The 25,588-nt window shown below is 39.2% G+C and overlaps 1 protein-coding gene and 1 long non-coding RNA gene across 6 annotated transcripts in view; both read right to left on the bottom strand.

Moving 5' to 3' along the window:
* The window catches only part of diaph2 (diaphanous-related formin 2), a 411,623-nt gene that overhangs the window by 174,736 nt on the left and 211,299 nt on the right, over window positions 1-25,588 (bottom strand). The window lies entirely within an intron of this gene.
* LOC116696770 (uncharacterized) lies at window positions 1,577-19,515 on the bottom strand. The gene is made up of 3 exons (XR_004333826.1): window positions 19,504-19,515; window positions 14,172-14,175; window positions 1,577-1,770 (listed from the first exon to the last, which is right to left on the bottom strand). It is a non-coding gene; the product is annotated as an uncharacterized LOC116696770 (long non-coding RNA).

Genomic DNA, 25,588 nt, shown 5'->3' with positions numbered 1-25,588 from the left:
GTCGATGGTTGATAAGCACAGCTCCTTCCCTTAGGCCCTGTCTGTCAACTCACTAGAGCCAAGGAGATAATTGTGTTACTGCTTATAATCCCAGGAAATGGCATTAAGTCTCTGTAACATGACTGAGAACAATAGACAAATTGTTCCAAGAATGAAGAGACCTTTGTTTTCATAATGGAGAAATTATTGAGGCTGCACTATATGTCAGCGTGTATTACTCTTCACTTACACTTCAATATCACTAAGCGCTAAAAATATACAGTAGGTGCCCATGTAGGGAACAAAATGTCAACATTTTGAACTGGAAAACAGTACTGAAGAAGACAGAGGAAGAAGCTAAAAACAATAAAAGAGAAAGAAAATTCCTTAAACCCTCCCCTTTCCTCCCAATGGTTTATGTGAGAGGCAGCACACTGTGTTGCTAATCAGCAAAACTGCTCTATTTAAGCCCAAGATGGGAGTCTCCCAGGAAATCTTGAACAAACAATATGTTCCCTTAGCGCTGGCTTGCATATTTGAAGAAACAATCAAAGAGGCAACATCTCCTGGGCAGTCAGGAGAAGGAATGCTGAAGGCACCTGCCTAACTCCAGTGCTTTCTGTCAACACATTACATCAGGGAAGCAGTTGTTTATTGTATTAAGTAGGGCTACAAAGGGGGCAAGTGTGTACCAGTGTTACATCCGGCAGTATGGTTTGATTTTCTGTCAACATCTGAGAATGTTCCTCCCGGGCTGACATGACTCTGCACTCTAACTTCAAGTCTACTCGGACCGCAACATACAACGTGGTTTATCACCTTCATAGTTAGTGGTGCTCAGGGATGCACATCAGCCAATGGCTTGAACTTTTATTTTTGTTAACAAGAGCAACAAGGTAAAATGTGGGACTTTATACATGCATTTAGGAAGGAGCTGCTAGCCAAAAACAGGCCACAACCTGTTAATAAGTCCCTGATTAATTGATTAATCCCACACACTTTGTTTCACTTTCACAAGACAGTGTGTTTTGCTTCCATCTTTGTCAAGATCAGGGGCCTCATTTATAAAACTGTGCAGCTAATTTGTGTCAGAAGTGGTGTTCGGACGAAACACAGGATGTGAGAATGCACAGAAATATTCAGATTTATAAAACCACATACATGCACGTCCTACACCAGGTTCCCTTTAAAAATCACTATTGACTCTAAATGTAGCGGAGCTTAGCAGCTTCATGTCACACCCATAATTGCCCTGGAATAGTCAGTAAAACACCCCAAATTAATATTTATACGGACCTCAAGCGTACAGAGAAAAACATAGCAAAGGACTTTCACTTAATGTGAAGTTGTAGTTTTTGTTAAAAGAGGTGGAAAAGAGGACAATATGTTTGGAGGGAAGAATGTGGGTATTATTAATGCCAAAAAAGCTGTAGAGTGACAACATGTTGCAGACGCAGTTAATGCACAGTTAATGGTACAGCCTCAGAGGTTGGGTTGTGGCCCAAATTAAAAAGAAATGGTCCGTTATTAAAGTTGATGCAAAGAAATGCCTAGCGCTACCCCAAAAAAATGTTTATTCCATGGAACACCAGAGCTGACCACCCTTGAAATGGGACATGTGTTTGCATGACACCAATATGGCGTGGTTTCTCCAAGTACTCCTCTGTAACACATGGTCCAAAACAGCACAGAGATCCAACAGGACAGCTCAAGGCAGTCAGAACCGGCTCTGAGGCCACTTGTCCTCGTTTGCCAGCAAGTCTTCTTGCTGTCGGTCTCCATTTGCCACATCTCCCAACAGTACAAAGCCAGTTATTGTGCGTCATCACGCATGGCATGCCCTTTTCTACCCATCAATTTGACTGTATCTAAAAAGCTAAAGGTGTGGGAATAATCTAATTCCAAATGACAACTAGTTCTACGCAAGAAGCATCTAATTAGTAAAACTTTCTATTGTACCTTTCACAATGGTTAAACATGCTTTAGACCTACAATAAAAATAATCATTTAAAACAAAAATAAAACAATCTAAAGCCATAAAAATAAACACTGTATAAAACACTACGATGACCATATTAAAATGATGTTCTCTGCCAGATGCAGGCATTTATTTTATTTTACACAATGGTCTCAGTTTCACGTGTATCATCAGGATGGCACAATTTTCCCGTCAAGTTTGCTTTTTTAAAATCCCAATTCTTCCACAGAGAGCAGTGCATGTCTACTTTTGTGCATATGCCACGTTTATAAATGAGGCCCCAGGACTCTATTACCATTTAAAAGCATTAATGATTCATTAATTCATTTTTACATTAAAGGGGGTACAATTTTAGGTGGAGACATCCAATACATGAATTTTGAACTGACAAACACTAAGTCAAGTTTTAATTACAGTGGCATTTGCTTTTTCAATATAATTGCACAATTTTCTTTCAGAATTCCTCCAAAGCCACCAAATAGACAGACACAAAATAAATATGAATTGCTTCATAAATAAATCCAACAACACCAACATTGCCGTCACAATATCCTGAATCACATACCCAGAGTCAGTAACCAGTGCCCAAGGAATCATGCTGGATTCCTTTAATGGCAAAAGCCTTGGACAAAGAAACTGGAGAGCCAGCAAAAATAAAACATAAGGAAACAATGATCTCCCTTAGAGAAAGCCCCACAGTCAGAGGGCAAATTATACTGAGAAGGGAAATTTAGCTGCTTTTGGAACTAAATTGTTCTCTTAAACCTCCATTCTCTTTTCTCTGCTGCCACTTGAATCTCTTACCTAAGTAACTTACACTCTCAGCAGGGTGCTCTCAGCCCATTCGTCAGTGCCAAAGTTGTCTTCAATCTTACCCCCAGGGCCACCTGCTATCTCAAATTAAACAGAAAAACAGTGCCTTTAATAATCTGAAACAGGCACATTCCTTTCTGAGGCCATCCCGCTGGGCATGAGTAGTGGCATCAGTTGGCTGATTTCTGCTATCGTATTTGCTGGCTGACTCAATTATGCCACGTCACATGTTTCCTCTTAGCACTGCATGCGGACTGATGGGCCCTGGAGGGCATGTACACATTCCAACTGCCACTAGTCGGAGTCCCAGGTGTGTGGAGAGTATGACTTTAGGTGGCATATTTCAACCAGATGGATGGCCACAACAATAAAGCAAGTTTAACAGTGTCTCCAAAACACAACAGTTGGTATTGAAAATCACAACCTTCACTTGGCATCATAATAAGGTTGAGTTAATTTTGAGTTTGTTTTTCTTTTTGTTAAAATGCATCTTTGGAGATGTATGTCTGTTATAGAAAGTTTAACCTGTCCAGCAGTGTAGGGCCATGGCAGCTGACCAAAGTCCCTGCCAATATGTGAACGTGTTTTACGAGTTGCCCAGTGGCTAAAATGTAATACTCTAACAACAAAGCCATTCCTTGCACACAGATTCATATTTGTTAATGGAATCTCCTAAACAATCACTCAATAAATAGCCATTTGTTATGGGCACAACGTGGGAGAGATTTTTGGCAGATTGCTGGTTTGCTTGAAGCCATTATGTACAGCTAGTTTAGTGCCCATTCAAAACGTGTTCCCAAACATCTACAGATGTATCATGATGTCTAGATATAATAAAAAAAATATATATAAATTAAAAATTGAATTATGTGACATTACTATTCTATGGATCCCTGGAGGTGACATGGAGGGGAAAAAATAAAATAAAATAAAAAAGATGATCTCAACTTTCTTTTGCAAGATGTTGAGTTTTATTTGAGATCCCTCGAGTTTCATTTGCGAGATCTCGCAAATCCAACAAGCAATAAGGCTAACCTAGCTAATATCTAGCTAGTAGTATGACGTAATGATTACATCTCCTTGGTTGTCTAAATACATCCACTGTTTATTTTGATAAGCGTTCCTAATTAATGCATGCCAACATTAAGTGTTATAATGAACATTGTCTTCGACTGTTCATGTCAATGACTGCAGGCTAACCTTAGTAAATAGAGCTAACTAATAGCTAGCTAGTATTACGATATAAGGATAACATCTCCTTGGTTCTCTAAATACATCCATTGTTTATTTAGATAAGCATGTTAACGATCAGGAACAACAAAAACACAATGTTTAACGTTAGTGATTATTTTATACAATGAAACGGCGAGTTCGCCTCCATGTCACCTCAGGGGTGCCGTACTATTCTAACTCATTGTAACCTACCCTGAAATAAATTACAAAAGCCCCCCAAAGGCACATAACAAATATGCAACTCAACTGTATACTACTTATTGTGTACTTGTACTTTAGAGAAAAACATTATACTACTAAATTTACCTGACAGAGAAAGGTCACTGGTTACGTTGCAGATATAGAATTTACTCAGGAATTATTATTCATTAAAGATACATTGTGTTACGTCCGTAGGTGTTCATTATTAAAATCTGTATTGACCTTCACAAACTCCTGTCAAAAAAAACTGTCCTTTTTATATTGTTTTAATATTGACAACCACCATCAATTTCAAGTATTCCTGTTGGCTTGAAATTTGCGACAAGCAACAAGACCAAAGTATAATATTGGAGTGGCTTTTCCAAGATGGAAAGAGAAAGGATTTTAAAAGGGACACCAAAGTTGCCTGCTTTCTTCTCAACAGGTAATTCTGCCTATTTGTATAAATTAGAGGTTCTATAGTTGCTTCTTGCTTGGCTAACTATAGCATGGTTGTGCATAACGCTAGAATGACGTCTAGGATACTTTTCCTTGCGTCAGTGATGAAAAAGGATTGTCTACCTTGTAACATAAACGTAATCATGTGTTGTGATCTGGCAGACAACTCACGACATGCAGTTGTAACACAGACTAGCTACAGCTATAAAAGCTGCGTGATAATACGAGATAATTTAAATTTCATTGACATTGTTCATACTGCTCAGAGAAATATATTAAACACTCAAACTTCCGCTTCTCTCCTACGTTTTAAACATCGCCTCACACTATTAATCTTGTACAATTTACAGAATAACAATAGCACTGATACTTTACTAAAATTAGCTTGCATATGTATTGGAACCAGATAGGTGATGTTAGCAATAAAATGGTACCAAAATAACGTAAAACTATTATCACACTGGTAGGGACACAATTTCCGGTTCGGCCAACGCAGGAGTTAGAACGCGCTGGAAATGGGATGAAATTCTGTGAGCAGTTGAAAGGAAAAGCTTTTAAAATCAGAAATACACCACAGTAACCGTAAGAAGTGCTACAGTATGTTGTGTCAAAGTCATGTTTTTGAACTTTCACACGACTGCTTCTCCTTCCTATTCATTTCACATTAGTGAAAAACATTATTGTGTCTGGTGAGAAGAAGAGAAGTGAATAGCTGGATAGAATAACATAGTTAGTTAACAGATGCTTTATGGTGGATTAATTAGATGGTGAATAACATTTAATTGGTACATTTGGTCAGTAATTACACATTTCTTTCACATACACATTGCTTTCTTAGATGTACACCGACTGTATCTTCGGCACAGCTGCTTCTTCGGCCAGATGGTTCTCTAAAGGAATAATAGGGTCAAATGCTTTTGACTTAATATGAGCCATGCAAGTTTGAGAAGAAAAATATACCAATGAATTATAAAGAGTTAGTATTTATTGATTTGTTGTAATACATTAACTTACAAAGGTGAAAAGCCTGAAGAAGAATGTCAAGGAGGAAGTGTTTCAAAATCATGTTACAGCTAAACACATGAAAGATTCACTGGATCCAACATAACCACATGAAGAGAATTCTCTAGTGAGAAACTGATACACATTCCATTAACTTAGACGGAGTTATAGGTTGATCTGTGCCAAAAGGAGTCACCACATTATTAGAAGTAACATTGAAAAAATAGATAAATGTTTGAACAAACACATATTTGTCCATCTTCTCTGTGGGCCTTGGACTGAGGTATGCCCTTGGGAAACTGTGATAACAAGAGTTCTCCAACACTTGGACATCCTGTCTGTTTGTTGGCCCAGAATCACTATCCTGGTTGCCTTCCATGCAATATCTCCCTCAAGACATCCATAAACCCACGGCATTACATAGCTAAACACTACCACATGCTCACTTCCGGACACAGACCATTCGCCTGAGCCCCGCTACCAGACAGCACAAAATGAGGGGGCCTTGAAGAGAAATAAAAGAAACTGCAGATGACAGGTTTCAACAAACAAATTTAAAGGCAAAGGAACATAGAGTGAAACAGACAATGTGGAGTCTGGTCTTCTATGAGGCAATTTATTCCCTCAAATGTGCAATCTGCTTGCAAACATGTGCCCTGTCCTCCATCTCAGGGACTCACACTGAGGATTGAGCTGCTGGAGAGCTGCCAGCCTGTCTAAAGAAGAAGGATTCAGAGTAAGAGTCATTGGCATCAGCCATGTCTGATCAACACAAATACCAATTCCACAGAGGTGTTAAATATTTACTTTATATACACACACCAATTGACCGGTGAATATACTCTGAATCCTTTGAAGTTTAGCATTTCTACCATTTTACACATAAACCCTAACAAAACAAAAACAAAACAGATGTGATTGTGGGAGGTATGAGTGAATAAATGAAAAGTATTAAGGTGGTAAACAGTGAACAAAGGCGTTCCTGAATATCTACTCGCAAGATAAAGTGCCTTGCCCAGTTATAGCTGGAATAATAAGTGCGACCTTAAAAAATAGAGAGCACGCCCAAGATCTGAACGTACAAATTGACCAGTGAAATCCAGCTGTGACCAATTTCTCCCACTGACGAAGGCTAAACAGAGGTCTCTTTCTCAACCCCAAAGCCAATTTGCTGTGTGGATACACACCTCCCTTTCCAGTCCTCCCGCTATCTTGGATCTCAAAAGCATGCTCCCACTCGCAAAAATGCAATCCCTTTCCATTGACTCAGGAATTGAAATGATTAATTTTATTTCAGCTTGGCAAACTTGCATACTAAAACAGAACAGAACAACATTTACAAATTCCGCATAACACTTTGTATTTGAGTGGATGTAAGTATTCTAGGTTTTTTGTTGTAATAAATAAATAAATACCTGTGAAAGTATCTCTGTTAGCAACACATGCACAACTTTAAGTTATTAGTGTTAAGTGTGTTTTTGTTTGTTTGCTTTTTCTTGTTGTTTCCTTTTGTCAGGTTTTTAACTTTGTCAGCGGCTTTATTTGCTTTGTTGTTTTTTTTAGAAATATTCCTCAGCTTAAGGTAAACCATTACATAGTGAAGCTGCAATTTTTGGGGGGCGGGGGTGGAGCTCTCAACCATGCAATCATCATCATACCTAATGATAACAGGCAGTGGGGGAAGTGGCTGATAATGATGATGAAAACTGTGGATTGCGTGTTAGGTGTGAGTTCATGCCCACTCATGCGTGACAAAACACACTTGAGAAAAAGTATGTGTGCACCCGTTCAATCGGAAATGGCTATGTGAGTTTTTAAGCTAACTAGCATTTTGAAATTATCTGTTCCCCCATCTAAAACTACCTGGTTCTGGTTATCTGAGCTCTCTAAATAAAAGGTGTGTGTAAAGAGAGCAGGAGAAGTCCCACAGAGTGACACTCTGGCCCTGTTGCCAGTAATGTTTTCAGTATGCAGGGAGAGGCTCAGCCCACGGTGGAAGGTACACAGCTGGGCTTGGAGCAGGGCCCAGTGAGAAAAACGCCTCCTCTTCTAATTGAGACAACACAGATCTCCCTTAGTGACCCCCTTCCCTGTTTCCATTCCAAGAGGAGAGGAGAAGGCCTCCTGCAAACGATTAATGTTTCCTATTGAAGTGGTCAGTTTCTTTCAATGCTGGAGATTCAGAGCAGTCGTGAATCATGATTATATATGGCTTGTTTAACTTTTTAGTTTATGGTTGTGATTGGGAATCTTTCTTGGGCAATTTAAAAAGATTAATATAAATCCTGAGAAATATAGCGGTGAAAATGACCTAATATCTAAATTAAACTGGAAGTATGCTTAGACTTGAGCAAAGCCAATGGATTAGACTTTGCTTTTACACCAACACAGAGAAAATCTGTTCAAAACAGACTGTAAAATTGAACTCAAAAGAGAAAACACAACAATGCTGAGCAAATAAAAAAATCCCTCAAATCAATAACTCTGAGCATTGCCAATGACCTGTGGCTTGATACAGCCTTTTAACAAATGTATATTTAATAGGCCCACATCTACACATGACTATTGTTTTCTCTCTCTCAGAGGTAGAGTGTGTGGGAAGGCTCTGACTCTGCCTCTTAAATTGGTCATGGAGACATGCTCCTGGGGGCAGCGAATGGATTGAGCCTGACAGCCAATCAGTCCTAGGAAACCATTCTCCGGTGGTGCCAAGGCAACCCATTGTGACCCAACGCGCTTGAGCGCTGGTGGGAAGGCACTAGTTGATGGTCCAAATGGCTGCCCCTGGCGTCTGTTAAGACCGCACTATGCCGTACAACCTTAAGCATTCAGGAGACAACACTGAAGCCGGACTTCTGTCACTATGAAGGGACGAAAAACAGAGATTTGAAACTAAGGCTGTTCCTCAGACAGCTATCAGGATTACTGATGCCTCCACAGTCTCTATTACCTCTCCCAGCACCATGTTACCTAGGACCGAGCTCAGAAAGGGACTGCAGAGTACAGTATACTCAAAGAGGCTTAAACCTTTTAAGGATTTTAAGGTGTGCATTTGTACTGCTGGTCATCTTAAAAGAAGATATTAGGAAATGTCTGGGGTCATAATAGGAGCTAAGTTTTTACTTGCAGATTTTTATTTCAAAATAAAAAATCGGATGCTAAACGAGCTGTATTATGTCTCTGGACATTTAATAGGATCAAAGTTATTTTCTCAACACTATGATCATTTTCATTTAAACTCTTGGATGAAAACCTAATTCCTGTAGAATCTGAATGGTTGAGTGTGTGACCCATGTACACAGGCTCAGTACTTGACACAGAAGCCGTGGGTTTGATTCTGACCTGTGTCTCTTTGCTGCACGTCATTACCGCTCTCTCTCCCCTTTCAAGTCTTCAAATAAGGGCCTAAAATGGCCATAAAAAATTCTTAAATTTTCAATTTTATAAAATTTGGATATGTATTTATTTTTCAGTGTAGCCAACATTGCTTTTTGAAAAAAATCAAACATGCAGGTGTGTCCTAGCAAGCAGCAAAGAAAAGTGACGCATTAAAGGTTGTCAAAAAAGTAAAGACAACCATGCTTAGGTTTTTTTTCAAGAAATGTGCTCAAGTATTATCTTTTCTTCTTGTGAAGGTTAACCGATGGGTTGATCCAATTTGTCAACTGAGGCGTGAAAGGACTTAAGAAATACTTCACATTTGTGTGCTGGAAAATGTCAAGGTTTGCTGAGAGATGAGGAAAAGAGGAGAGGAAATGACTTTTTCTCATTTTGGCAGCTTGACTCCACGCTTGTTAGCAGCAATAGGTTTATCCTTGGCAATCAACACGGGGACAGATATATACAGTCAAGTTGGAAGTCCCCAATCAAATCAAAGACAGCTGTTGCTGTGTCTACCACTAAAATGCATGCATTGCCCCCATTCAAATGCAGATACACACAAACACATGCATAATATAAAAAACAGGGATTGGTCTCGCAATGTGATTGAGGCTATAACAGCTTCCATCATGTCACCTCCTGATGACTATTCTTCTCACAGCTGCAGAGAAGCATGTTCGGGTGACATGAAGGTGTCAAGGCAGACATGCCCTGATTAAAGATGCGCCGTACGGCACCTGGGGATGGAGTTAAAAGCGAGGCGAGGAAAATATGAGCGCAAAGTGAGGCACTCAGTCATGAACTGCATTCAAATCCCAAAAACACAGCAGTTTTTGAGCTGCTCACCTGCCTTGATGTTTACAAGGACTCTGTCTTTCTCTCTCTCTCTCTCACTCTCTCTCTCTCTTTCTCGTAATTCATGTTACTCTTTCACATATATGCATAATAGCTGTTTTCGGCCATTCTTATGATACCCAGTAGACTCTTCATTGCAAACACTGCATTATGACCATCATAGCCAGCCACTATTAGCATGTCAACATTTAGTGTCACAGCAAGCACTTTCACTGACAAAAGTACAAAATAAATATTGTATTTACTGTATATAGAGTAATATTAGTCAAGTGACTATTAAATTGATTCAATGTGAAAAACAAGAGGTTGAGAAAGAAAAAACATGAGCAGTTCTGATTCAAATGTTCTGCTCTTGTTACCCAAAAAGCCTGCATTAGACCCTACTCACTCGCAAACACTGTGGCCATCTAGGACATAATAACGACTATTCTCCTGAAATCACTTTACTCAATCAGCCACTCATGTAACTATAAAGTGAAAACCGTCAACGCGTCCATTGTTTTTAGAATATCTTGAGAACTGTTCATTCAAATCTTTTCTATCTATCTATAGCCCTGGAGGGTGAATTGATGGGTACCCAAAGACGCAGTAGCTCAGTTTTGCTGCCGTTTTGACACGTTCAATATTAATACACGTATTAATATGTGTACGTGTAATGATGTGGGGGGCCCAGGCAACCGGTTTCTTGCTTTACTTTTTACCATTTCTATATGTAAAAAAAGAAAAGGGAATGTTGGTTTTGGCAGTGGTAGAAGAAGGAAAACTACTATTAATACTGAATTCAAATGTCTACTTCAAGTGAAAAGAGAGGCATTATATCGGCACAATGTACTTAAATTTACTTAAAGTCTGTTCAAGCTTTCAACTCTAATTTAATTCTGGATAGTTATGCATCATATTTGAATTGTTATCTTTTGTGAGTAAAATCTGAATCTCCAGTGTAACCAGCAACATTTCTCTGTCACGTAAATGTAGTACAATGTTTTTCTCTGTAGTATAAGTACACAATAAGTCAGTAGTATAGAGTTGGGTTGCTTTGAGGGCCTTCTGTTAGTTATTTTGGGTTACAATGGTTTTGGAGAAAGCTACAAGCAACAATACTGGAAGGCAAGTGATTGTCTAGTTCCATGTTTCATGTTGAATGTTGCATGTTTTGAATAGGCACAGCACTAGTAAAGACACAATAAGAGAAGTAAAAGACACAATTGTGGGGAGAAACACTACAAAAATCCCTTCAAAAAACAGAAAGGGAGCTTGCTGAGTATGTGTTAGTACATAATTAGATGAACTGTAAATATGCACAGATAGAAATGGTGAGATTTGACACCTTTCATGTGCAGTTGAAATGTACATAATAATTGTGTGACATTAAAAGCAGCTAACCTGTAATTATTTCAAATTGGACTTACTAGAGTGTTTACACCACATGCTGGACACGTGTGTACACATGTTAAATAAGGTAGTGTCTCCAAGCTTACCTCAATTATAACTCCTGCTAGTTGTACTACAGCACTTACTTTTAAAAAATAAGCATATCTTTTTTTTTTTTTTTTAAATATGTTTGTATCTCTTTTCAGTGTTGTAGTTTGTAGATGTCCCGAAGCACTCCTTGCAGTATCAACACCAGAACTAAATAGAGCTGAATCAGCACAAGTTTCATGTATTTCTTTCACATCTACAGCAGTGAGAGTCACTGTGGAAGGAATCACTTCACATGGGTAGGCACTTCTAATGACATTTTGAACATGTTTATAGGCGAAAAACACATTTAAAACTTGCCCTGTTTCAGCCTGTTGGGTGCTAACGCTAGCAAGAGGATAACACGGCGTAGGCAGCACCGATTGTTTTCAGTTTTCTCTCTACTGACAGCATCCAAATGTACAAACAAAAGAGCTACGTATTGGAATGGACCGGAATTCTCCTTTAAAGCTCAAGGTTCTTTTCTTCATATGTTCTGGGAGTGCTCTCCTGTTAGTCAGTTCTGGAACAATATTGCATCCAAAATTTCCACCTTGATTAAAGTTACTGTACCCGATACTGTCAATGTATTGATCATGATTGACCTGTCAGCCTTTTAGCTTTCTAAAGTTCAGAGATGTGCTTTGTTTGCTGGACTTACGGCTGCTAAGAGGATGATTGCAACCCGTTGGAAGCCACCTCATGACTTATCTGTTCGTTCATGGGTCCTTTCTTTTTTGGATGACACATACATGTAACTTTCAATGGCTAGTGTGGGTGGAGCCCCGTGGAAGACTTTGAAGGCTTGGCACAGCATTGCTGAGTCTTTAAGGGCAATACTGTAGCCTTTTCTTTCATTGCGTGTGTGATTGGTCCTTTGTCTAGTGTCTGTCTGTGTGTCTGTCTGTGTGTGTGTGTGTGTGTGTGTGTGTGTGTCTGTTTGTGTCTGTTTTTTCTCTGCATGTGTTGTTTTGTCTCCCTCCCTCCCGTTTTTCCTCTCTGTGGTTTTGGTGGCCCTGGGACGTGTTCTTGTGTCCCAGTGTGTTGTTTGTGGCTGTTCGTGAATGTTGTGTTTGCATTGTTGTTTTTTTCTGAATATAACAAAATAAAAAAAACTGTTCTAAAGTCAAAAGCGCAGCATTTCATTATTACCTTAACAGAGCATTTGTGAAATGATTCTTAGAGCAATCCACTTGCATTCGGATCACCAAAGACGCATGTTAATGGAAGGTCTGAACAGGGCCAGTGATGTTCCCCATGCCTCTCCACACTTCTCAGGGGTGTTGTTCTGCTGCAGTCTAACCACGATCTTACTAGGGGTGGGAATCACCAGAGGCCTCCCAATATGAAATCATCACAATACAATGATGATACGATATAATTGCATATATAACATATTGCAATTCATTACCTTTTTCCAACTTGAAATTTTTCCCAACTACAAATTACTGTATGTCCCCACAAGGAATCTTTGTCAACATCTGTTGCATCTAGAAAGATACATTTCTCTGGTTATACAGGGTTTATGGTTTGGTTTATAATTAATTAGTGATAATGATAGATTTGCTTGTATGCAATAAAATAAGTTAGGAAGTCAGAGCCCTGTATGTAAAGCAGAACAGATTCTTGACTAGTGATACAGTGAAATTAGGGGTATCCATGGTGTCTGGGGGGCACTAACCATTTAAGTGCAACCCAGCTCTTAGTGGGCTGATTATGATGTGTGTAGTCCTGCTGCTACCCTGCTGTTTGGACTTGGATGTGATTCTGTTTTAATCTGTAAAAACAATGTGGAGACACTGAGCCAATCAAATAGTGAAGTTTACCTTGTAAAGTGAAGCCTGTGAGCGAGTGGAGGGGGCCAATAAAAGACCATACTGCTGACCAAGATATTTAGTCGTTACTACGTACAATACACTATCAACTGAATAATGGCATTACAGCTGGCCGCCTCAATTACACAATTGCAACATTTTTTGCGAGTTGCCTATCCTCTTTTTCCCCCCATTTGCTATTTAACTGCATCAATTAAGCCAGAAGGCAGTGTATATTAGCAAGCTTTAAAGGTTAAGATTGAAAGCATTTGTTTTATTGAAAGAGACTTTTTAGTCCTCATGTTATACAGGCACTATTTTGGTGCAGTGGGAAAAAAGAAGGGGCTTTAACATGATGATACAGTGAGGATGTGATCAACAGAGATATTACAATTAACCATGAGTAAGTTATGTATCCCTCCTCTATGATCTCTTGTGAAAGAACATGTCCATCAAACTTAAAATGACTCTCCGGTTAATTTACTCAAGTCGAGGCAAATGCACAAAGGAAGTATGATTTGACAGTAAAGGTTTCCGCAATACTCTCATTTATTGAGTAGCTTGTTTCATATTAGCAAGATGTCAAAAATTATATACATATCATATTGATAGAGAAAAGTACAGTAAGAAGAGTATTGAGCCCAGTAATGGCCATATTAGAAAGCAGGTATAGCATTCACTGAGGCGTCATAATAATTGTGTATAGGCATGAAGGGAAACATACTTTACAGAAATCGCTGTGGTGTGCTGATCGAAAAGTAGTACACAACCCTTTGCCGCTCTAAGCCTTTTAGTAGGTAATGCTTGATAAAGGGAAACTGCATGATGGCAAATACGGCAAAATATATCAAATAATGAATTCAGAAAATATGAAGAAGAAAAAATGCTTTCTGGTATTTAGCATTTCAAGCATTTCCGGCAGGTAACATTACACAGGTAAAGCACAAACCCAGCCCCCTGTATTTGCATCTCTATTCACAAGCCAGGTTTCTGTAAAGCGATGCCCTTGCTCCACACACACAGCTGAGCACACGGTGTGTGCGTCACACCACGAGTATCTGACTGGGAACGATACAAAGAGGATTACCAACGGCCGCTGGCGCAGATGAACGGCGCTAGGCTTGTTACTGTAAGTAGGCAAAAATAAAACCTTTGTGAGTAAAAAGTCAATACTAATCAATGCACTCACCCATCTACAGGCATAAACATGTAGAAAGTGATATTTCTGTTGTTGGTTTGTGGTCTAACTGTTAACTTAGTTTGCCACGAATCTTGAAATTTTGACAAATGGTAAACTTAACTACCAAAACAGATGCATGTGTCTACTTGATATGCACGTGAATGACGCAATCGTTTTGTTCATGTTCCTCATTCTTGATGATGATGGATATATTCCTTTGCAACAGCATCGTTTTGTTGCAAATGAGGCATTCATTATTAAAGCTGGGCTTTTCCACGTCAGTTTTTCGCTTCAGCCTCTTTGACAGTGACATTTTCACCTGACAATGGGCCTTTCTTTCTGCAAGCATTTTCCACCAATCAGACACTGCATACTAAAATGTTTTCCATAATCACATACTTTTACCGTCACTCAACAGAAACCTGCCTCCTTGTCTGAGATCATTTTCAAGTTAAAGAGCCAGCTATCACTATGGAGTCTCCATGTATTTTAGGAATTTGCTCACACTAATGCATGTAAAAATATAGCTTTAATTCAGTTAGAAAGTAAAAAATATCAAACAAAAATAGGCGTATTGGGTAAAAATAAATTTTTAAAGTTAGTTGATGACCCCTGCACTTGATGTGGATAAAAAGCTACATCTGCCACTCCCACTTGCCATGTCATCCCTAATAGCCATAAACAACAAATAAATACAGTTTGCCTCAGCACCCAATGTTTATCTCCAGCCAAGTGTCAGTTGTCAGTTGGATTTTATGGATATTGTGATTTGCCTCTGACATATTAAGCATAAGTGAACATGTTAAAGAAAAATTGCTAAAACCTGCCAAGACATATTGCAGAAGATAAATTTATAATGGCAATTTTCCAGCTGCTAAGAAGACAGCATTGGCATAAAATGCAAGAAAATCTGGGGAAAATATATGCACAACGATACACTCACTGCAATACGCACAATCGGTTTATTCCACGGTTTATTCCATGGATCTTTTAAATGCTTGATCTACTGTTCAGAGCATAGTGGAAGCAGCATTCCATACACTGCAAAAAAGATTTGTTGGTAGCATGTGAGAGCAAAATATCAAACTTTCCCACACAAACACATCACTGTCTAACACGGGAAGGCTGCCAGGCAATTCTGCATTCTGCACTGTACAGTCCTCTGCAGTCTACGTCTAGTCTATCTCAAAACAAATTATATTTCTACCTACATTGGATATGCTTTTAGGATACCACTCATGTTAAACCACAAAAGCTAAAATACTGCCATTACGAAAGGAAGTGTTTGTGGTGCTTTGACATGTAAGTACATCACTTGAGGAATTTGGTGCTCTGCATGGTTATTGCTGCCATTCTCTTAAGCACCAGCCTCTGAACGGATGGGCTCCACCTAAGACGTGTCCATGTGAATCAACGCGTACTCTAACAAGTATTTCACAATGCAGGGTTGTATGAATGGTTAGCTTTGACACATTTTATTTAAAAGCCAATGTGTGAAAAGATGACAGAATTTAGAGACATTTCTGAAGTCAAACAGACAAAAAGATGAACGCCTTTAGAACTTGAAAATACCACTGATCCACGTTTATGTGAAAGGAAAGTGTAGTGCACCCTTTTCTCCTTCCAACCATATCTTTACCTGATTCACACTGATCCTTGCAGCAGTGCTGGGACTGGAGAGGAGGGGAGGTTCACATATCCTACAGCACCGGATAAGCCTTCTATTGGAGGAGGTGGAGGAAAGGGGAAGGGATAATCTTGAAAGGGATATGGAGTAGTCTCTTGCTGGCCATTCGTAACTACTGTAGTGTAATGCTGAATTGTGTGTGTGTGTGTGTGTGTGTGTGTATGTTTGTTTATTTGTGTATGTAATTGATAAGCTGTGCACATGCACACAAAACTAGATATGTGTCCTGGATACTTAATCTGATAAACAGCGTCCCTGTTGCCTCATCTTTTTCAACCCAGGAGCTGTTACCTGTGACAGCAGTTGAGTCTGGTGGGGTTGGGTTGCCTGTGAGAGGCACATGGAAACAGTGGGGACAACCCCTCTGCTGTGTTTGTCAAAGGCAAAAAAAAAAAAAAGGGGGGCCAAAAATAATCTTGACATTGACAAGGGAAAATCTGTCCAAATTAAATTACAAAAAGAATAAACTAAAAATGAAAAAATGAAAATCCTAAATCCATCTCAGACTCTAACAACCTATTAAAGTACATCCCATGTAAACATTAAAAAGGGTTCAGGTTCTATGATATAACATAATATTTTCAAACATTGTCCTTGTCTTTGACTTCTCAGTACCTTTGAATGTGTTGATTTATTCAAGGGTTATTTGATTCTAGAAGCAATAATATAACAAATAAGCCATTTTGTTATATCTAATTCATAGTTCAACGTATGGTAAAATGTTTGGATTTTAATACAAAATACATGGCTGGCAGCATGGCTGAATGGTTGAAATTGTGCCTTCATCAGCATCAGCTCTGACATATTCAGGATAGAGTGCCTCCTAAATTAGCATTTTCACAAAGTTGTGACAAAAAAAAGAATACAGATATAAAATACAAATACTGTATATGAGAGCATTTGTTTTACAATGAATGCATTAAAAAGTACCGATTCCACTACATTTTTAATCTAGGAAAATTCCTAAACCCATCCTCTTTCATAACACACATACATTCAGAAAATGAATCTGCAATACCTTCAAGTTGCCCATACACTCAAGGACCAAGATAATTGCATGGCAGTCTATTTCAGACAACCAGGTGGCAGCATGTGTTTTTGAGGCTTATGACTTCCCATACCACCCACAATCAGCACTGTCCTCCAGGACTTCAAACACTCCCTCTGTTCTCCAAACCCTCCAGTCCCCACTCTCTCGGGGAACCAAGCACCTGGCCCGGAGTTTCATATTCCTCTCAGGTGTGCCTCCACAGCATTGCACTAGCCTGATATGCACGCATATTAAGTACTGTATTGGCATTCTATTTTCCAATAGTTGCTATTTCACTTTCAAAGTAGGCCACCACTGAAGGACAGAACACCTTTTCTGCCTACAAATTTCATCAGATGGAGGATGAGTGGTCTCCATATCCCCTCAGGTTTAAAGTGTTTGCCTAGGTATGCATGATTGAACTCTCAGAACATATTAAAAAAAGTCAGTCTGATTTATGTTCATGTTTATGTTATTGTCATGATACCTGTTATCCTTATTTTAACAAGCTACTTGGCTTTTCAAAACAATCCACACACTTATTACTAGTCCCTTTCCGTCCACAAACAATCCCCTAAATTGCTGTACCTTACTCTTTTTCCTCTACACTGTCTCCCAACCTCATCTTCTCTGTCCTCTGTCTCTGTCTCTACCTCTGTTGTAAGTACGTACCGGTAGCTGTCTTCTTATCAGAGCAGGAGGCTCACAGAGTATTCCCAGCGGCCATTCATGGGCTTCTGCCTTATGGGACTCCACAGATTTAAAAGCAGCAGAGGAAGCCCACACTGACTTCATTTCCCGGGAGAACAAAGTGCATAGTGGAAGGTAGTGGATACATTACAGTTACCCCCATGCCTGTCTCTAACAAAGTCAGCCGAGAGTCATAAAGTCAGCCTTGAGCCCTGTTGCATGTAGCACAGCCTGAGCTCTCCACAGCACCAGCTTTGACATCTATCATTCCTTTGTTCATTTTTGGCCTTAAACAATGCAAGTTTTTGGTGTATTGTTACACTTTAATTTATGTACGGTTAGGCCTGTCATCATTATTACTTAATTGCCTGATAGAGATCATTTGAGCTGACCCGATCATTTTGCACAATAGTTGAATTCCACGATCAAGGGAATATAAAGCCAATGTGACAAATGTGGCAAAACATAGAAAGTGCTTCTTTAGACTGAGATTTTAGTCCGCATATCTTTCTGGCCCATTACCAAATCATCCCAATGGAACTACTGATCATCACTGGCGATGGACTTCTCTCTCTCTCTAGAGAATCTTCATTAAAACAAACATCCTGATCCTGCTGTGTGCTTTGGGTTGCTTAAAGGGCGGGACAATCGTAACGCTCTGCACTTAGAAGCCTGGGCAGGAATTCAACATGAATATGTGCTGGCTGTGCTTCTCAGATGCTGGATGAAATAATTGTTAGCAGTCAACTCCATGTTTACCATCTGTCTGTTGCTGTATGTGGGACTGAAACAGACGGCTGTGCGTATTTTTATTTGTTGAGTAACCATAAAAGCAAAAGATAAGGAAGGGCTCACTGATCCATGTATGGGGTGAAGATTACAAACCAGGCCATATTACACAGAAGTAGTAATGTAAGAGTTGCATTTCAAGTATACTTTATCAAGGTAAAGGTATTAGATAAGATAACATAATCTTTTATTTATCCCCAGACTGGAAATGTAGGTGTTGCAGAAGCACAAGACAGAAATGGGTAGAGATAGAGGAGTACAAGTACAACCTTAAATTAAAAATAAAATAAGATGTATATATAACTAGTAAAATAGTAAAAGAAAATTAGCTTATAATAAAAAAACAGCAATTTAAAGCTATAGTGCGTATTTTCTGTCTCCTCCATGAGGAATTCTAAGTAATGACAACAATTCAGTTGGAGCATCCACGTGATACAAGCCTTTGTGATCGCCCTTCAGCCCCACCCCTCCTCCACACAGTTGCTACGTAGCCAAGAAGGACACAGAGGTTTAAAAAACATGATGAAGTCTTCAGAAGAAGTAATTAACTTTACCTGAGTTTCTGTGCGCAAAATTTTTCGGACGACACCAATTTCTAAACACAGTCATGCTGAGAAATACAGAGACTTTTGTGAAGCCAATAGTTTTAATTAGCTTTGTATCAACTCATCGACGTTTAATATTTAAAAACAATTACGCACTAAAGCTTTAATGACAGCTGTAATTCCTCTACAAAGACAAAGGCACAGGCCGAATAAGAACTTATAATATCCAGTATGAGCAGTTTTGTGCCAGAACAACTCCACAGGAGGGAGAGGTTAAGTGAGCTCATTGGCAAGAACAATCACTGGCATGGCTTGTGGCATCAAGAATAGCACACTAAAATGGCTCATGGCTCTGCTGTAAACAATAGGGGGTCCTTACCTGAGACAATGTTCAGAAATTACTTATCGTCTTCCACTTGGGTGTGAAAACTGCCTTGCTAAACTTACAACCTTGAATTGTCTATATTTTTCAGACGATTGACCTCATTGACAGGCAGTATGAACATGAAAACCACATTTAGCTAATGTACGTATGTAATGCTAAACCCACTGAATGGACGCAGTGGGGTCTGCAGTATTTTTCTACTCTGTAGCAGAGGAAGTCCTACAGGGGGGATGGTGAATGTGAGTTTCCATCTAATGCAATACTATTACCCTGTCTACAAAACACCACTGCTCTCTCAGTCTTTACTTCTTCTGTCCATCACCTAAAACATCTGGACACATTTTAGAAGGTCAGGGCTAGTGATGCAGAAACTGTCATTGGAAGCTGTCTTGATGTGTGCCATGAAATGGAGCAAATGCCACCCTCAGAAGGACCAGGAAATAACATTTCTGTTGACAACATAAAGTCTGAGAAACCTTCTGCTGATAAAGGTGGGAATGAGTGGTATAGACACTCAGTTGTATTAAATAAATATATAGAAAATAAGAACCTCAAAGTGGTCTTTATAGCTGATTTTGTTTCATAGAGGAAAGAGAGGTTTAAGAAAAGAGACAAGACTGTCCAGATATAGTTACCTAATCAAAACTGAATCTGATACTACACAAGCAAAGTGGTGCAACAATGTGACAAGCCTCCCCTATTTCTTTAAACAAAAAGGTCCTGAAGGTGAAGGAGGCTGTGCTTTGAAAGCCCCTTACAAAAATAACCATATTTTTATTATGAGTATCTTTATTAGGTGTGTGCTTTTGGGTCCTTGCTCATTTCTTCAGGGGCAAACAAAAGTAAGCTAAGCACTAGCTCCACACAGTACCTCCCACCCATCTCCCCTCTTAACTCGCCCCTCTTCCCTGCCTACCATTCCTCCTCCTGGATTAAAAGCTCTTAATTTTCACTAATTACACAAACTCATTTCTTTTTCTTCATGTCTCTGCATTTCTCCCTGTTTTCTCTCCATGGGTCTCATAAACACGTTTTGAAACTGGGTTTAATAAACCTGCCTTCTGAGGGTTTAGGGCCTTTAATGGACACAGGGCTTGTTTGATAAGTCTCCACTTCATCACACACTTTATTAATTAAAGTTTATATTACATTAGAAACAAAGTTAAAGCTATTTGCCCCCCATTAATGGTTTCATGTAGCTGCATATCTATGGCCAATTAATTGGAGTCTTGCCTCTCAGTTTGCATTTTTCCCTTGTTTGACAAAAGTGTGTTGGGGTTAGCTTCAGGCAATATGTTGCAAGCAGCAGCAATACTGCATTTGTAATACAGTATTAACAGAGGAGTGACTTCACTCGTGATTTAAAGGTGTTGTTCAGGTGCCTGGATGTGTTAAAGTATCTAAGGAGTTATTTACAACTTTCCCACCAGATGGAAAGAACCAAGAAAACAAAATCTGTGTTGTTATATAATAAGATTGATGTAATCTTCTTTTACTATATAAAAGAAAATAAAGCCCACCCAACCAAATGTTTACTGTGAAGAGTAGGCATACTTTCTGAGCTGCAGTTGATGAATACTTTGTATCGATGTAAACACTGAAAACAAAAACTACATGTTCTGTCTGAAAAGCTCGGAGATTCCAAAAAAGGGCCCTGCATGAGTGGACACTGCCCACCCATACACTGTACACATTGTGTGTGTGTGTGTACTGTTAAGGGGGATGATGTAGGAGGCAAAGCACAGGAGACAGCAGGAGAGCAGAAGTGTTGTGGCCTGTCAGACATAATGAGTAAGCAACGATACACACAATAATTGTGGCCAACTCCAGGGACCCCCCTCGGTGTGTGGTTTTGAGTGAACCCCCGTTCAACAGTATATGGGTGTTTGTGTGTGCTGGCACGCAAACATACCCACACAAACAAACAAACAAACCAACACACACACACACACACACACACACACACACACACACACACACACACACGCACATAAGTTTAAAGAAGAGAGGGCACACAGGGTGCAGCCACAGCCACACAGAGTGAGACTGGAGGTAACAAAGAAGCCTATAAACACCTTGTTTTGCATGTTGATTGCATAAAATGTTTTCAGGCACACTTGGCAATGGCGAGAAGCCAAACACACACAGTGATGTAGTTGAAGATCTGCACATGTCGCTCAAATCCCTAAAATATGTTAAATAATAACAACTTAAGTCTTAATATATCTATTGTTGTTGAAAGCAGGAATTGTTCACTAGTAGTGTTTGTGCTGGTTTACAATCCATAGTCATGAATTACATATAAACATACTAATACTTCTACTATATACTAATACTATATGTAAACAATGTCTAACATTTATAGCAAGATTTGAGGCGCTTACAGACTTGGGTTTAAAACAACAATAACTGTTTACTTAAATTAATAATATTTCTGTTTTTTTATTTCAGACTACTGCAAGGCCTTCAACTTCATATTATTTTTAAATACCAAATATATCTTACAAAGAAAGGAAAGTGAACCATTATGTACAAATAAATACAAAGAAGACACAAAAGCATGAAAGAATGAACATAATTAGATCTCAATTTATGCAGTTGGTTGAAGTAGTTTAAAAGCTGGAAGAATAATGTATTAACATATTGGTTTGGTTGCAAGGATACTAATATATACAAAATGCATTAGGCTATCATAGAAAAGAAATGTTAGAAAGTAGTGGGAGTGGTCCAGCACTGGGGAACATTATGGGGTCAGGATCATGTATGCAACGGGAAAATAAATATTGATGAAAAAGGGTTGAATTAACAGGCTTTAAAGTTGGACAATGAGATTAGTTCTTCCATCAACATGAATACATTGTGTCGTATACACAAGCTCTAAATACATATGTAGATGGGGATGGCCAGCAGTGGCCAGCTCCTTGTGAACATTGTGGCCTGTGAATGACCAATACTTCGGTACAATGCCCGCTACTCCAGATTAAAGGAAAGCAGCACCAGCCGCGGGGGATGGGAGGTCGTATCACTGTTTTCCCTGTGTCAGGATACAAATGCAGGGCCAAGGCAATGCTAAAATGTTCCTCTATTGTGTGTCTGTCTTCTTTTGTGTGTTTGACAAATGAAGTGTATAGCGATACAGGGTGGGAAACCATGAGGGATGGGGAGAATCCCACAATGGCAGCAGGTGCACTGGGACAGCTAATATTTGCACAGCAGCTTCTGTGGCAAACAAGCAGCTCCCCCTTAAAGAAAAGGGGCAATTGCCTCCTCATAAATGGCTCTGTTACAGACACATAAATCCAGGGCTGACTCCACCAACCTATCTCTATCCCCCATTCCTGTCCCTCTTCTTCTCCCCGCAAATCCTTTCAGTGCAGGACAATTGCCAAGATGCATCTTGGCAACATGTGGCATTGTAGAGGTCAAGCCGAATCCTATAGTTTGTGTTTGTTTGTATGTTATCTCCCCACCTGCAGTGTGCCAGACACATGGCCTGCCACACTTCAGTCTCAGTCACACTTTTACTGTGATGAATGTAGAAGAGTTCTTTTTGATTAGTCTATGGCCCAATCAATTGTCCAAACATACAATAGACAACTCAATGCACAGGTTATGGTCAGGTCACAAAATACCAACGCACAAATGTATATATTAGTATATATATTGAAAACTGTTTCTGGTTTTACAAAGTTGCACATGCCATCAGTATTGCCTTACTAAATAAACTATATGAGACATACACAAAAGACACTAAGCCCTCATATATATGCATAGGCCTAGCTCAAAACAAGCTTATCTATTTATGTGAGGAACCCCCAATAAGGTGGGGGTGAATATGAAGACGGCTGAAAAGTATTTTTGTGTAGGCAAAGCCCTTTATCTCATGTTTTCTTGGTTCCTAACCTCTCTTTTTGGTGGTTAGGCATAAGAAATGAAAGCTTAATCCATTTAGATGGAAAATCCATGGCAGCCGCTCTGGCCGTGTGGGGGTATTAATAAGATGACAATGCAGATTCATCAACAGGACCAGAGTATTGTTCCATCACTCCCTGTCCAGAGGTAATAAGTAAGCTCCACAATGGCTGCTGGAACCTCTCTAGACTTTCATGAAAATCTACTTTGGACATTTATAAAATATTATATATCATTAGATGAGCCAAAAAAGCTATGGATAACATTCCAGCAGGGCAAAAGGTTTCAGGGAATTCAGCTCAAATGTCATATATGTGCATATTAAACAGAAAATAATCGGTAAAAATCACATAATTGTACCTAACTTTCAATTTCAAATTGTGCAGGCTTTATATGTTAAACAAATGTAAAATATTTGTTTTGTCTCAACACTGTCCAAGTAATCCAAATTAATATATCAAACAGTGTAAACATATACAGTACTAGATATTATTGTTGGCAAATCAAACTCTAAAAAAATATGGCATTTGAAGAACATGCAAATGATGCAGAGATATCTATTTGTACTTTCTCTGTTATTGGGTGTGCTCAGAAATTATGTTGGCAGATGTACAGATCTTGACTAAGAACATCAATAATGGTAACCAGTGTAGCGACTTTAGGCATATATGCTGCAGAATCAACAGCCTGTCAACCATCTTTTAATCTCAAAAAACACAATGACGGTTTTAAAAGAGACAACTAAGTATCCTTTTTATATAACGTCATAAGCTAACTGTTGTCCGGTTTGGTAATTGGTAGGGAGTTAAACTGGAACTGGGCATAATTTCAATCAGAATTCAATGTAATACAAAAGTTTTTTTTTTGTGGATTGTATCTCAACGTTAAATGAAAATGTGAGCATGTGTGCCTGTTTATCTGCACTGGAGCTATGGTAGACAGGAAATCAGTAGGGTACCACTCCTCCCATGGATGGATGAATGAATAGATGCATAAATGGATGGACAGGCATTTCAGTCCCCTCAATATCTCATTCTTCCTCTTGTGATCCAATCACACGTACTGACAACGGGAAGCCTCACCACACACTATGGCCAAGAGTGCAATGATTCACTTGGGTCTAGCTGCGGGTTAATGAACCTTTAGTGGGTGCCCAGGTTAAAAGTTGAATCCAATCATTAGTACAGAGCATATCCACAGACCATCAATGAATGTGCTGTAAATTAAAGAATATGATGATCCTTCTCTCTAGATGTTGATGTTTACGGTAAGCGTGTTGTCTCATTTCCGGTGCTCCAATCTCAAGAACGCCATTTTTCTGCTCCAGCTAAAAATTACTGAACTCTGCTTTACTATTTAAATCTGGTGGCTAAGGACTTGGAACTGGAGATTGCTGTGCATTAAACTACACTTACTTAGCTTAGACCCCGCATCAACAGGACATAGGCATAAACATTTTGTTTAATTCACAGACGCTACTTTTCTGCTCCAACCAAAACTTAAATTAAGGTACTATAGCTAAATTTAAGGAAGATACTCCAACAGCATTTCATTTAATTCCATTCCTTAATATAACAGAGGACCTTTATGTTAACTTTAGTCCCTACCAAATTGGTAAATTTGTAGATGGTGCTATGACCTGCCTACAGACAACTTAAGACTCTGTTGCTCCTCTTAAAAAAAGATGATGAAGCAAAGGAAAGTAGCACCTTTGTATAGCTCCCAAACTCCCAAATTAAACAAATCTTGCAAAAACTTTAAAGTACATGGAATTCCACCAAACTGGACAAATCTCGTTTAGATTGGCAAGACAGTGAATGTATAGGAAGGCCCTCAGAAAGGCTGACAGATTGAGCCATCTATTCCTATAGCTGAGTAGTGATGACTTCATGAGCTTCTTTAATAAACAATTAGAGATAAAATTCACCTTTAAACGCAGTAGCACTAGGAAGAACAACAAGACCTGACATATACTTAGAATCCCTCTGTCCTATAGACCTTCAACAATTAATGCCTAAGGTCTCTTCAGCTAAGCCTTCTACCTGTCTCTTAGACCCCATCCCAACGAGGCTACTGAAGCGTTACCCATGGTTACCACTCCATTACTAGATATGATCAACATGTCTCTATTAACAGGTTATGTACCACAGCCATTTAAAGTAGCTGTAATAAAACCTTTCCTGAAAAAACCTTCCCTCGACCCTGAGGTCATGGCAAA

The sequence above is a fragment of the Etheostoma spectabile genome, chromosome 10 (assembly GCF_008692095.1).
Source record: "Etheostoma spectabile isolate EspeVRDwgs_2016 chromosome 10, UIUC_Espe_1.0, whole genome shotgun sequence".
Taxonomy (NCBI): domain Eukaryota; kingdom Metazoa; phylum Chordata; class Actinopteri; order Perciformes; family Percidae; genus Etheostoma; species Etheostoma spectabile.
The sequence above is the reverse complement of the archived record's forward strand: the minus strand, read 5'-3'. Positions and strand labels throughout refer to the sequence as shown.